A 12,680-nucleotide genomic window follows, 5' to 3' on the forward strand; every position below is an offset into this window, starting at 1 on the left:
GGGTTCATCTGGAAACGCTAAAGGGAAAAAACTACCCCCTGAGAGACTGAAGACAGGACTCCCCTTCCATCCAGCTAACCACCAGCCCAGACCTCCTCACACCCCGGCTCCTTTCACCGCTACAGCCGGCCCTGGGCCTCGGCGCCTCCATGGCGGGGCGGGACCAGGCCTGGTTTCCCCGCCGTCGGGGCTGTGCTGCTTCTCACCGCCGCTCCGGGGATGCTCTTCCCGACACCGGATCGGAACAGAAACCCCACTGCAGCGTTGTGTCCTTCCCCACCCCCGAGGTGTGAGGCGGGCGGCCTGCCGGGACGGTTCTGGCCGTGACGGGGGAGGACGCTTCCCCTGCCCGCGCTGTGAGGGGTGAAGGCGCGATCCCCCTCTCGCTCTGGCCCGGGCACCATTTTGTGGGCTACGGGCGGGAAGACCACAGTCACCGGGGCCCTAGTCAGGAGTTCCGGGGAACAGAGGCGCTGGCACAAAACACAGCACTCGGTCACAGATCCCAGACTGATACCGGCCCGGGCCGCCCCTTTCTTCCCCGTACCCTCGCTGCGTACCGGCTCTACCCGGAGCCATTACACCCACCCAGCTCCAGCACCCCTCTCTACCTCACGGGCACCTTAAGCAGTTTACGTACTGCCACTGCAACAGAGACGAGAGCAACCGCGCTTGCGCAGGGAACTGCGCGCAAAAGATGTTCGTGAATAAGGGATGAACAACATTTTACTCCCGGAGCCCCGACCCAAACCAAAATGCCGGGCGGGGGGAACGATCCCGGGATTCACCCGGGAGACGCCAGCGCGTGGCCCGGCGCAGCCCGACACGGCCCGGATCGCCGTAGCACCGAGCACTCGGGCTCATCGGGCACGGAGAGCGAGGTTTGGAGAGGAGAAGCTCGCTCTGGAGCGGCCGCGCTGCCTCCCCTCTGCTCCGCGGCAGTTGGGCTGCGCCGGATGAGATAAATAGAGGTTGTGTCGGTGCCTGCCGTTAGTCGGTGTGGGGCGGCGGGCGGTGTCGGTGCTGTGCAGGCTCCGTGGCTCAGTGCCTTCCCCGCACCCTCCCCTCGCTCCCTCCCATCCCGGGCCTTGTCCTGGCCCGCCGTCCCCTGGCGAAGCGCTGACAGCCCGGTAGCGGCCGGTCAGGGAGTAGGCGAGACCATCTCTCCCAGGCGGCAGCTTGGAGCCGGTCAAGCTGCTTCCCAGCCCGCAGCCCTTCAGCCAGGCTATGCGCTGTAAACGGGCTCCGCTCAAGAAAAAAACAGAGCGGATCGTGAAAAGGTAGAGGCGCCCGGGGAGGCCCCCGCGAGCGGGGACGCCGCAGGGCTCTTGGGAAGCGTCCGGCTAGCCCGGGGGAAAGGGGGAGAAGAAGGCGCATCGGGGAGGCGGCGGCGCTGGATTTGTTCGACGGGGGTGTCCCGGCAATTCTCCCGGCGTCGAGGAGCATGTGAGAGCGAGGGGCCGCGATGTTGCGACGCGCGGAGCTGATGGTGTGCGGCGGCGGATCCCGGCGCCCTCCCTGGGAGCCCGCTCGCGGCGAGGGGGTGCCGGGAGGAGCCTTCCCGCCGCCGCTAAAGGGCGGTGAGCCCCGGCGGGGCGGCAGCCGGTCGCGCTGGCCCCCCGGGCGGCGAGGAAGGCACCCGGGCGTCTCACGGAAGCTGTTGGGCAGCCGCACGCACAGCCACTTCCAGCACTCCCAACAGCAGCAGCAGCAGCAGCAGCACTGCCGCGCCTTCCGCCGCTGCCACCGGCCCGCCCGGCCGCGGGTGCTGCTCTCCCTGCGGCCCGTCAATGTCCTGGGCCGGCGGGCGCCGGGCATGCGGGCGCCCCGCAACACCAACCAGTTCCTGATGCGGGAGAAGTACCAGCTCATGCACCTGCGTTCGGACTCGGTGGGCACTGAAAGCGGCGGGTCGGACTGCGAGATGGACCCGCTGGATATGGACTCCTACTTGGGGGTGCTGGAGAACGCACGCGGGGCGCTGATGGAGTGCGCAGGAGAGGCCGGACCCCCGCCCGCCCCGAGCAGTGCCGGGGGCGGTGCGGGCGCGGACCCCCCGCAGGAGGAGAGCCAGCAGTATTTCCCCTCCGAGGACGATGTGATGGAGAGCGAGCTCTTCATGGAGAGGGACTTCGATGAATTCTGCAGCAGGATCGCCTGAACGCCGCCGACGGGCGCTGTCAGGGACGCGCTGGTCCAGCTGACCCTGGCGGGGTTTCGGGGGAGAGGGGTGTAAGAACTCAGCCGGCCGCGAAGCCTTTCCGCCTCGGGGGGGGTTGGAGAGGTTTATTTATTTTGCAGCCACCCCTTTGCGTTTTTGTCAGGGGGGCGGCTGGTTTTATAAACGCGTGTGTGTAAACTGGGGGGGAGAGGGGGAACCCCCAAACCTCCCTTGTCAATAAATCGAACTTTTCTGAAGGCCATCTCGGCGTCGACTGCGCTTTGTTGGGAGGGGGGAAGGGGAAGGGTGCCGGGGCAACCACTGTCCTCACTGGGGGCGCTGGGGAGACTGGGAGGGAGGGGACAGCGAGGGGCCGGGGCCGGGCCAAGAAGCCCATGGGGCGGGTTGGAGGGGGGTGGGCGCAGTGGCCGAGGCTTCGGTTCGGTCCGGCCTCCGCCATGGGGAATTGGGGCTGAGGGGCGGGATGGCGGATCCGGGGCCTGTTTACGTCCAAAATCGTCGCGGAAAAGTTTCACACGTTCCTGGCACTCGCAACTATTTCTAGTTTCCTAGGGAAAAGTCGATTAATTATCGGTGCGAGTGGAGGCCAGGCCAGGAAGAGAGCCATCTGAGGAAGGGGGTGGTGAGGGGGCGGGAAGGGGTCGGAGAGAGAAGGCAACATGGAAACAAACACTTCCGAGTGGTCCTGGGAGTGGGAAAGCTCTGCCCAGGCCCTGCCAGCCCCACGGCTGGGTGGGGGAAGGCAAACATCACACCTTCGACTCTGCAGCTCTGTTCCCGTTCCTCTTTTCAGGAATGCAATCCGAGCCGAGTGGCACTTCGGACACGACTGCACCGCTGTGCCGGTTTTCTGCTGTGCTGGGAGCATTTTCATGGCTGCCTAGTATTTATGACAGCAGGGGTTTATTCCTATTTTACCAGCTACAGCAGAGAAAGAAATGTCTAGAAAGAGATTTAAAGGGCCTCTGCACACCCAGTAGTGCAGATGCCTACCAGCTGAACCAAGTTCTCCAGAGACAATTAGGATAGCTTTGGTTTATACCCCCCATGAAGGCAGCAAAGAGGTAAATATGAAACTCACCAAATCCCTAAAGAGCAGAACTAGGAGGCATCAGTTCCAGCTAACTGGAGATTGGCTTGAAACAGTTAAAGCACTTTATACACCAGGTAAAGACATTCCTGGAACTTGTTGCCACAGGAGGAGATAGGGGCAAATTGTATCAACTGGTCTGAAACAGGATTAGATAAATTAGTGCTGACATACCCACAGACAGAGCAGGAACTGTATCTGCTGGGGGGGTAGGCATGTAGAAGGACTATGGAAGGAGCTGCTCGGTGTCTGGTGGTGTCCCCAGCCTGGGGACAGCACAGGGCCACAGCTCCAGAGGGCCTTTCTTACCTTCTGCTCCAGCATAGCTACAGGACCCTTGGGTCTGCACAGTCATTGAGTCATTTTCCTGTGTGCCTCCTTTTCTCTTTAGCTGAGGACTGTCAGATGCCCTGTGCAGTCCCACCACCTACAGACCTGGTGTGTGCAGCCTGGAATGTTGGGGAAGTTGCTGCCCTGGGAAATCAGTACATCTGTGCTCACATGCCAGAGGAACAAAGGGAAGGTGTGATGCTGATGTGCAGGTAATGCCCTTTGGAATTACTGAGCCAGAAGTTCATCATCATCCTTACAAAGGAAACTGCATTTTAAGGCAAAATATTTGAGATTTCTAGTACCTCAGTTGTAATCCCAGCAAATGTCCAAAGTCACCACTTTGTTCACTTTTCCTAAGAAACAAAGCTGCTGAACCCATTAACACAATGTTTATTTCATTTGGAAATAGCCATATGATCTATACAAACTTCAGGCAATGTAGTCAACTTGTGAGATGCAAAACATAGCTACTATTACTGGCAACAACAGCAAGTCTGCAGTAGAACCAAGGCTATACTGGGAATTTTACTCAGTGGGAAGCTGTTTTCTAGAGAGAGGTACAAGTATAAACCCCTCATGCAGGTAAATGAAACCTAAGTTTGCACCAAAAAACCTGCCAAGATTCAGTCTTCAGCAGGCTTGTATTTTATTAATGAACCTAGGTCTGTAATACCATGTTAAATCAATGGTTTGAATGCACAATTTATTCTCTTTTTTCCCAGACTGGCTACTCAAACAAGTAGGGAAAAAACTCACAAACACTTACTTCAAACTTGGCCTTCTTTCTGTAGTACTGCTGGTGAATTTGCATCATAATATGGATCTGCTTGAATACAAGCAAAGCAGAGCAGGAGTGTAAATTAACAGAACAGCACAGGGAGGGAGTAACAGCTCACAGAATGCCTGACAGAATGATAGAGATACCCCGCATCTTGAAAGTGAGCCCAGTGTTCTCCCCACTAGCCAGAGTGATTTGCAGGAATGAGCTGTTTGTGTCAAGCCCTACACACACATTATAGCACCAAACCTTGCTCCTTCCCCCACTGACTTCTTGCAGCACACCCCAGCACTCTGTTCAGCACCCGTGGGGGAAGGAGGGAAAGAAAGGTGACACATATGGGATTCCCCCTTTCTCCCTGGGGTCAGCACAGAGCTGAATCATGGATGTACTTGGCCACACACTAAGCAAAGCTGACACAACAGTTTCAGCAAGGAATCCACATCATTGCCCTTCATCTCCAGGCTCTCATGCTCACCTCCTCACTGTAACACTTACAGAATGACCCATGTCTCACCTGCAAGACCCTGTTCTCTTAAAGACCTCTTCTTGGTGTGTTACTTGTATTACTTAGAATAAGCTTATTTGGTTTGGGTTTTTTTTTTTTTCTATTTTGTTCCTTTATCACTTGAGCTACAAATTTCATTAAGTGCTTGGAAAGCACCTGCTTTGTAAAGGATGCAACCAGAAATAATACCTAGTGTTAACTTTGAAAGCACTCTGCAAAAGCTTAAATTCAAAACAAAGTCAGTCAACAGCAAAGCTGGGCATAGAAACCAAAAACTCTTCAGAAGCTCACTAAGCAACCCAGTGGCCAACAAACCTGCTCACCTTCTCAAACTTTACAGTGGCAATTTTCACCTGTGTATCATCTGCTTCCTACTGTTCCTTGTGCCACTGTCTCAAATCTCTGATTCATACACACAGGTGTGGAAGCAGATCACAAAACCACACGAATAGTTCTCAGACTGGTATAGGCTACCTTTGGACCCAGTTATTTCATATTTGGAATTCTTGAATCCTGTGTTTTGCTCTGGTGAGTTATTGGACTGATTGTCACTGTAATCCATCAGATTGTGTTCCAGTGACACACTGAGCACCAGCATTTGTAGAAGGAGAAGCAGCAGAGAAGTGTTATCAATAAGGAAACATGCCTGTCCTCTGAGGCACACCAAAACTCTTGTGTGGACATGATAAATCCTTAAGTAAAGGCTTGGAAAAACATCAATATTTTTAGACATATTTCCACCTCTTTTTGCTTTTTAAATAGATTGACTATACAGATTGAGTTTAACAGATTTAATTATCAGAACCTTTTATATCAAGTCATTAAAACATTGAATTTTTGTTAGGAATACAGTTGAAAGCCACTTATAAAATACATATGAACCACTTGGAAGTCCAGGAGCAATAGGAGGAGAGGCTTAAGCTTAAGCTATAGAGAGGTGACACTGACACAACACAAAGGATCTGCTGTAACTTTTGTATATTATTTTTACAGCCAGACTGTGCACAGAATGACAAGATTTGGCAAACTCACTTGAGAAAACGTGAATTTCCCTTTTATTATCCAATATTAAAACTTCAGCATATTTTGCTGAGCATGCAGCTAAGCAGTTTTTATGTGTGCATAATTGTTTGAAAACTCCATCAAGGCAGAAGCACTACTTTTTGTTGAGGAACAGCTTGGGAGGCTTTCAATCCCATTCACTCTAAAAAAAAAATTGGAATTGGAAGAAAACTGTCCCCCAGCTACCCCTCAATTCCAACAGTGCATCTGTAATGGACCTGAGGATGTTCAGTTCAAATGTGGTGTAATAAGGAGTTGCTGTAATATGAGTGACCATTCTGCTGCTGTATGTGTCAGTTACATTCAAATGTCTCTGGTTAGCATTTCTTAGCTCTTCTGTTATTTCCAAGACAACATCTAGTAAATAGGCCAGTAAAACTCACATTCAGGCTTTTTTGATGGATCAGGAGATTCTTTGTCACCATACAGAAAACACAACAAAACCCAAACTTGTCTGGAAAAAACAATGTCAAGTTTTGCAAAGGTTTCAGTAGTTTCACATCACCCTGGAGATAACATCTCAGAATTTTAGAATGTGACTTTCTAATCCTTTAGCTGTTTTCACACACATACCAATATAAATGAGACCAGCACCAATTTACAAGCCAAATGGTCACATATACAGTGCTCCTCTGACAGATTCACCAACTCCTGCTTTATCTTCAGGTCAGCTCCTTTCTCTCCCTCTCTGCTTCCCTTATCATTTCCCACATGCATATAGGTTATGCTGCTGTGTGAGATGGTGACACTGCGTCCCACCTTGCCATACAGCCTCTGAAAATATTTTTCTTACTCAGTCTCAATAAATAAAAATGAAATCTAAAGGTTTGGCTTAAGAAATGTAAGCAGGTCCTCAAGAAGGAATATAATAAGGAATCCCAACTGCAAACCACACCTTAGACTCACCACTCATCCAGCTCTAAAGAAAGAAACTTTCAGGAGATCCTCCTAGTGCCTCAAAGACCATAACAAAAAGATTAAACTGAATAATGTTAACAACATCAGGTTTAAGAAATTAAGATATAGTTTCAGAAAAAGAGGGAAAGAAGTCCAGGACCTAGACACAAATTCTAACAGGATTTTGGGAACTACACTTGTTTCATATTCCTGATAGCACTAGAAATAGTACTGTAAAGCAGACCTTCCAAAGTTCATGATGCACCATAAGCACATTCCCAGCTCTTGAAGGAAGTGAAGACATTGCAGAGCCCTTCCTGCAGGCTTAGGTAATTTAGTTCTTTTGTACAAATGTTCAGAGATAGCTTTAAGGGAAAGTTTTGTGGTGTGTAGGAAATGAGATAGAAAGTGCAAGTCCTGGAGAATCCTCCTTGACAGTTTCTGCTATAAAGAAACTCGTGGTTTCAAGGGACTGCACCTCATTCACCAGTTCCCTCCAAGCCTGCTTTCCATTCTGAGAAGCAGCCAGAGCCAGAGTGAAGTGAAAAGCCAGTGGGAATTCAAAGCAAAGAACACACACCAATAATGTTGATTTGAGATGGGGGGACTGAAGCTACCTTGATTCTGTGTTTCTGCAATCAAACTGGGATGCAACATACAATCACTCAGGACTGCAGTACTGCTACATCATCCCCAACTATGTCATGCTGCTTTTAGCTGTGAAACAAGAGAAGTAAAAAATTATGCAAAGAAAAGCTTCCACCTAAACTGCAACAAATACTTTTCCATTTCATATTACCTTCACTAGGAATGACCTTCTATCATGACAAGTAGTGGGGAAAAAAAAATCAAACGTTTGATGCAACTACTATTCCTATGCAATTAATTCAGAATAAAAATTTTATCTATGTTTTTCTTCTGTCTCTACCTCTCCTCCTAGTGCTTCTTTAGGAAAAGAAACCCAAAACCTCGCAGCAACAGATTTAGACTGAAATAAATAAATACACTGCCTAGCAAGATTATTCCCAGCCAGTTAAATTTCTTTTCCAGAAGATGAATACTTTATTTAATAGCAACAACTTAAACAAAAGTTTATTCAAAATAATGAAAATGCCAAGCTCCAGAACAGTTCTTTTAAACATAAGTCAGCAACTTCTGCCAGTTAAAAAAAAAAAAAAAGCCTCCTTTTGGCATGCCCAAGCACATCAGTCAGGTTAAGCAGTTTCAAACCAGAAATTAGTGCAGTACTCTCCTACCAGTACCCCTACACACTCCACTGGAGAGCCCAGTCCAGCTGGAAACTGAGCAAATGACCTATCTTGGCTTCAGTAGAAGTAGGAGGTCCCAAATCACCATCATTCTCATGGTAATAACCTTACTGTGTTATTTCAAGGGTTCTGGCAAAAGTCAAGTCACTGGTAAAAAAATTTCAGAGTCATCTCCCCTTAACCAATGAGTCAGTGCTATCTGCTGCCAAATTAAAGGCACCAAGTAGAGTTTTTCATCTTTGTTACTATCACAGAGATCTGCCTAGGGCAGCATTTCCTCATGATCTTGCCCAACCCCTTTTCTCTCCAGAAATGAACTCTGTCATTCAGTTCCTGTCCCTAATTAGCCCGAAAAGCAGAAACCATGCAAGCAGAGCTTGCTTATCTAGACCTGCTTCAGGCCTTTTCTGAATGCCTCTGTTAAATCAGCATCCTCACTTCCCATCTTGAGAGGCACTGGAGAGAAAATTCTTTGTCTCCTGCCTGTATATAATGAGTTTCCACAGGATTCCCAGTACAGGCTTGGATGGAGCAGGGTCAGTTTTACCAAGTGACTTAAGGACTGGCCCTGCACAATGAAGTTATCCCCTGCCTATCTACAGCACACAGATTCATTCCTAAGCATGGAATCTGCCAGCAGATACAGGGAACAGATGGTTCCAGCCAAACTGTGTGACATCTACTGTGTTTACTATGGTTCAAGTGTCCAGCACTCTTTCTACACAGAAAAACAAACAAACAAAAAACCATATTAAAAATCTACTTCAAGGTCACAGCCTTTCTGATGTGCCAAATCAAAGACATAACATAGAAAAGTGAGAGCAGTCCAGTCCAGCCAGACCAAAAAGCTGGCCTGGAACACTGCCATATCACACTGTAAGAAAGAGGAAGGCACAAATTACAAATCCACAACACTTTCCCCAAATGTCCTTTCAAACTGGAACTATTACCATCCCAAGGAACCTTCCAGTCTGGCTCCCCCAGCACATTTCTGTTCCATGCACCACTTCACTCTCTCAACACAAACAGGACTTTAATATCCTTGGGACTAACCCTGACAAGCCTACCATGTGCTGCATCAGAACTTTCCTGACTCTGCTGGGCTTATGGGATGCCTCCAAAGTCCCTGGATTAGAAGAGGTGCTGAACACCTATTTATTAATCTCACTGATGGTCTTACAGCCTCTGCCACATCCCAAACTGTCTCTTTTCTGAAGATTTCCAGCCCAATCATCTCTTCCTCACCCTGATCAACCCCCTGATCTGCACAGAATGATTGGAAGGGTTGCATCTCCTTTCAGTAAGTTGCTCTGTACGAGTCACTGATACTATCTCAAAATCATTATACATAAATTTAATCTCTCTCTTTTGTCTTGTAAGGTTACAAGAGGCTTGAACTTGCAAATGTCTTGCACCTAGGAAGGTTGTCTTATAACTGAGATTAATTAACTGTAAACAAAAGTTGCTTGGTTTGGGAATTAATTTTTCACTAGATGAACTGTAATGCATTTAACATCACTCCCTTTGAGCACAACAGCTGCCAACAACACATCTAACCAAAATGTAACTGTGTGTAATTTTAAAATAGATAAGACAGGAAGGTAGGAATGTTCCAAATGCTGGTCTTTGCCAAGCAGAAAACTTCCTGTGGTTAACTGAATGCAGGTGTCAAGTTACATTTGACAGTTTATATGTAACAATGTAAAACTAAATTCATCAATTTGTAAACAAATAAATGCACTTGGTTCCAAATGTTAAAAAAAGGCAGAAGGGAAAATAACATCACCACTGCTCTCTGTTTAATACACACAGCAGACAGCAAAACTGTTTTATAATGATCTGATAAGCCTTCAGGGAGGGGAAAAAAAAAAGATGGAGAGTGACATTTTCCTATTGTATTACAGTCATATTACTACAATCTCATCTTGTGGAAGAAATGCAGTGCAGATTGCAGTTCCAGCTAAAATTCATCATTTTAAACAGCAACACTATTGAAGCCTGGCTTCCAGTAGGCTTATGTCTTGTTAACTGAATTATTTTCATCATTTCTATCACAATTCTGCATCATGAGTTCACCCCTTAGTGATAACTATCTGAAAAACAACACAGAAGACACACTTAAAACTGAGAGCTAAATCTGGGGCTTTCTTCTGATACACAGGCTGAGTTCATGTTGCATTTAATGCAGCATCAGTCAGTCTGTGTATTTTTCCTTCTTCAAACCAGAAGCACCTGGTGTGCTGCACTTTTAAGATCTCTGCATTTCTCTTGGCTTAAAAAAATTATTAAAAGGGACAGGTAACAGGACACACACAACAACATCATCCTTGACACAGCTAAAAAAAATACATTGGTAATACATAGTTCAAAACATTTGAACAAATGTTATTCTCTTCTGTAGCTTGTATTGAAGTACTTTTTGTTTTAAGCTTTATAAGCACACAGGAAGAGGTCTGATCCTTACAGGAGCTGTCTGCCAATACAATCTTTGTGCAATTTTGTAAAGAAATTATGGAAAATTTTCAGTTATTCTCTCTTTTCAGAAAAGTGGTGTGATATGCACTCATGAGTGATATTAAAAAATATTTTAATAGCTTTAACATTTCAACTGAAAATAAGACTTGTCACTTTCCTCTCAGTATAATATATATACACACTGCATCAATGTGAATTATCCAACCTCCTCGTTACCTGGTTTATATCACACCTTAGATCTCATCCATCCATAGCAGCATTTAGTACCAGAGAAGCTGCCCATTGCTTTTATAGGCATAAAATTATTAATTAATTTTTAAAAAGCTTGAGTTGGACACTCCCAAAATAATTTGCTTTTATTACTGATTTCATAATCAGTTATTATTGTGGATTTCATTTGTGGAGGTACCTTAGAAGGGCAAAGTCCCTCCAGCCCCCTTTAGGAGTTCATAGCTTTCAAGGAAAAACTGCAAGGCTTCTAAACTTGTGGCATTTTAGGCACAGAAATCCAGCCTTAGAGAAAGTGCAAGCAAACCTTCTCACTAGCCATCAGAAGAGATTCCTCATATTTCTGTTTTCTAGAAACCCTTTCTTATGTTGATATTACTACATATGTTTTAGTAGCCTCCTACTCCAGATTTCTCCTTTCCCCATTCCCCTTCTGTCCCTAAAGCTCACCTGTTGTTCCTCTTTCACTGTCTTTGTCTCCCTGCAGTTCCTACACACCAAACCTTGGTCCCTGGACAGCAGGACATGGTGGTCATCATCACAAGAAACTGCTTCACTTCCAAATTGTTTGGATAAGATGCTCAACTTGCTGACTTCAGCAGTAACAGAACTTGCTGTCCATTAAGAAAAATAATTACAAGATAGTAAAGTTTAAGAACACTAGAAATACATTACTGGTTAGATCAACTGTCCTCCCAGTTCAGCATCTGATCCTCAAGAGCAGCAAGAGAAGCTGTCCAGAGGAAAGCACACATCTGCCTGCTTTCTACTATTTGTTCCCCTCATTCTTCCCCAAAACCTACTTATTTTATGTTAACTGTTGCTCTTAAGCTTATGGATCTGCCACTTCATATTTGTCTAATGTCTGGTTAGACCAAATGATACAATCTGCACCTCTCCTCTCTTACTGGGGCAAGGAATAAAGTCTGTGTGTAAAGTACTTTAAAATTTATACCCCCTCATTCTACTCTCTTGAGACTTAACACACCAGACACTTCATACAGGAAGCACTATAAACATTCAACAACTGTTCAGAAATAGAACTGTTCTAAGGCTACTGAACTATTACCCGTTTCCCCACAGCTATGTAGGAGAGAAAAACTTTAGTACTGTCTTACAGCCCCAACCTTATGCAAAACAGGTCTACACTAGTGCTTACCACAGCCTTACACCAACACTTTGGACCTAATTCAGCTTGGACTTAAATCAGGTCCTAGCAGGAGCTGTGTCTGCACTTGTCAGGACTGAGTTTGTCTCTGTATACCTACAGTTTTCCATCTTATACATTGAGTCCTCCAAAATTTTCTGGGTTTTTGAAGAGGATTAGGAAGTACAGACTGACTAGGTGAGACCTTGCCCAGCCTTTTCCTGCCCCCCCCGGGCCTCTCCTTCATGGCCTGTTAACTTTTGAAAGCTGTGGAAACAAAAAGGAGTGCAGGGTGTTAGTTTCTCAAAAAGTAAACAACTAACTTCTGATGTTTGCTTAGTTTTGTTTTTTAAATAATTCCATGCTTTCATTACATTCCCAACCTCTCAGTCTCTATTTTAACATAATTTTCATCATTTAATATTACTGTTTGCATATTAAAGAAATACCAAAAACTACAAAAGGGCTAAATTGTGAAGTACTGTAACAGGAAAGGAGAGTTAAGATTTCTACATTTGACTACTTCCAGTAGCTCAGTAAACCTGGGAGTGAATACCTGGCAGAGGGGTTGGACTAGATGATCTCCAGAGGTCTATTTGACCTCTAACATTCTGTGATTATGCTCCTCTGAAGAACTGCTTTAAGAGAATCTTTGAATAAACCAGCTTTTTAATTTAAAAGAAAATCTATTAAATTTACAGATTTGTATTCA

The 12,680-nt window shown here is 46.4% G+C and overlaps 1 protein-coding gene and 1 long non-coding RNA gene across 7 annotated transcripts in view; both read right to left on the minus strand.

Annotated features, from left to right (window-relative positions):
• The window catches only part of IARS1 (isoleucyl-tRNA synthetase 1), a 100,228-nt gene extending 99,103 nt beyond the window's left edge, over positions 1–1,125 (minus strand). The window contains exons 1-2 of one of the 4 annotated variants that reach the window (XM_030458255.1): positions 641–1,125; positions 207–412 (exon numbers count right to left, since the gene is read on the minus strand). The gene's annotated coding sequence lies outside the window, so the exon portion shown is untranslated. Of the gene's footprint in view, positions 1–206; positions 576–611 lie in introns of those variants that run through there. The other 3 variants (XM_030458254.1, XM_030458256.1, XM_030458261.1) reach the window with 3 other exon arrangements.
• Positions 1,126–7,459: 6,334 nt separating this feature from the next.
• The window catches only part of LOC115599007, a 28,458-nt gene continuing 23,237 nt past the window's right edge, over positions 7,460–12,680 (minus strand). Inside the window, exons 4-5 of one of the 3 annotated variants that reach the window (XR_003988069.1) lie at positions 12,086–12,235; positions 11,293–11,435 (exon numbers count right to left, since the gene is read on the minus strand). This is a non-coding gene — a long non-coding RNA (uncharacterized LOC115599007). Of the gene's footprint in view, positions 7,568–11,292; positions 11,436–12,085; positions 12,236–12,680 lie in introns of those variants that run through there. The other 2 variants (XR_003988071.1, XR_003988070.1) reach the window with 2 other exon arrangements.

The sequence above is a fragment of the Calypte anna genome, chromosome 12 (assembly GCF_003957555.1).
Source record: "Calypte anna isolate BGI_N300 chromosome 12, bCalAnn1_v1.p, whole genome shotgun sequence".
In the NCBI taxonomy this organism is placed as follows: domain Eukaryota; kingdom Metazoa; phylum Chordata; class Aves; order Apodiformes; family Trochilidae; genus Calypte; species Calypte anna.